This window comes from Penaeus monodon, chromosome 19 (genome assembly GCF_015228065.2).
Source record: "Penaeus monodon isolate SGIC_2016 chromosome 19, NSTDA_Pmon_1, whole genome shotgun sequence".
Classification (NCBI taxonomy): domain Eukaryota; kingdom Metazoa; phylum Arthropoda; class Malacostraca; order Decapoda; family Penaeidae; genus Penaeus; species Penaeus monodon.
In genome coordinates, this window is record NC_051404.1 from 6,476,062 (window position 1) to 6,477,405 (window position 1,344).

General features: G+C 37.6%; 1 protein-coding gene across 1 annotated transcript in view; it reads left to right on the plus strand.

Annotated features, from left to right (window-relative positions):
* Positions 1-1,344, plus strand: part of LOC119585321 (organic cation transporter protein-like) — a 46,543-nt gene that overhangs the window by 14,428 nt on the left and 30,771 nt on the right. The window lies entirely within an intron of this gene.

The following is a 1,344-nucleotide window of genomic DNA, read 5'->3' on the forward strand; positions in this document are numbered from 1 at the left end:
TAATATCCTTTAATAGGTTGTGACCAGTAAGGTACGAAGACAATATGATACTTATCCCGTAAAAGACTAACACTCTTTGTGCGAAATGGGATTTTACAGGCGAATTCACAGAAGCCCGTCTCAGGACTAACTTACCCTTAAACAAGTCCTTGAAGATACGGGAGAGTGACTTAGGTAAACAAACATGTGGTATGTATACAAAGTCATTAGGATTATTGTCGGACATATTTCAGACTATTAGAGATATTTCTATCGCCGGTTAGCACAATGATCAACCTTTATAAGAAATGGTGTTCAAATATTAATGAAATATTGTAAATGATATGTTAAACTTAATTAAATTTGACGATTAGGTTGCAGAATGAGCAACACGGAAGGGGCTCCAATATCAGAGATATTTTCCAGACACAAGAGTTTCTAATAAAGATTCATACGCATTCTTAACAAGGATTAGGAGCGGTGATCCTCGATATTGCTGTGGCCTGATACCGGGAGATTCCCACCTCGTGCTGCTGTTCAATAATATCCTTTAATAGGTTGTGTACAGTAAGGTAATTAGCTGCGTGCAAGTGATGTACGAAAATTATTAGTCCCTGAAAGTGAGGTTTAGAACTTAGTGCTCTATATCAAGTAATAGCAATATAGTTGCGTTGAGATAGTGATGATAGCCTTATATTTTAGACACAGAATAACTACCTTAACACGGGAGTAGCAACCATGGACACTCCATACGTGGATGGACACTGCAGACAATAGGAACTGTATGAGAATGGCACTTGCGTGGGTGATGAGTGATGACACCACTTCAGGTGCATAGTGCGTTTTAAATGTTTGTTTTTGAGCTTCAGTACCTGTTTTAGATGTAACAATTAACAGGTTGACTCTAAACCTTACACAAGGGAGAGGTAAACAGACAAAACATATTTGTGAAAGTTGACCACTGAGAGTCGCCAACAGTTTTAGAATCTGAAGTTTCTGATAATTGGTTTAGATAATATGGTATATGTGACTGTACCTATACGCACACATACACGTGTATGTGTGTGCGTTTGAGTGGATATAGATGTAGTGTATAATGATAATATATCAATATAGGTCGACACTGATATTGAGCAGGCAACCCCAGGAAAGGAGTAAAGTCGGGGAGACTAATGAAACATGACATGTTTATCAGGTCTTCTGTTTATTTCACAACAAATATATAGGAGAGAATATAGAAATGCCGAGATAAATGCACCAGCGTTCATCCTGCTAATCTTATATGCACAGTAAAAATGTTCAGAAGACATGCATATGCAACTAGGTCACATATACAGGGAAAGTGACTAGAGAAAACAATAAGCT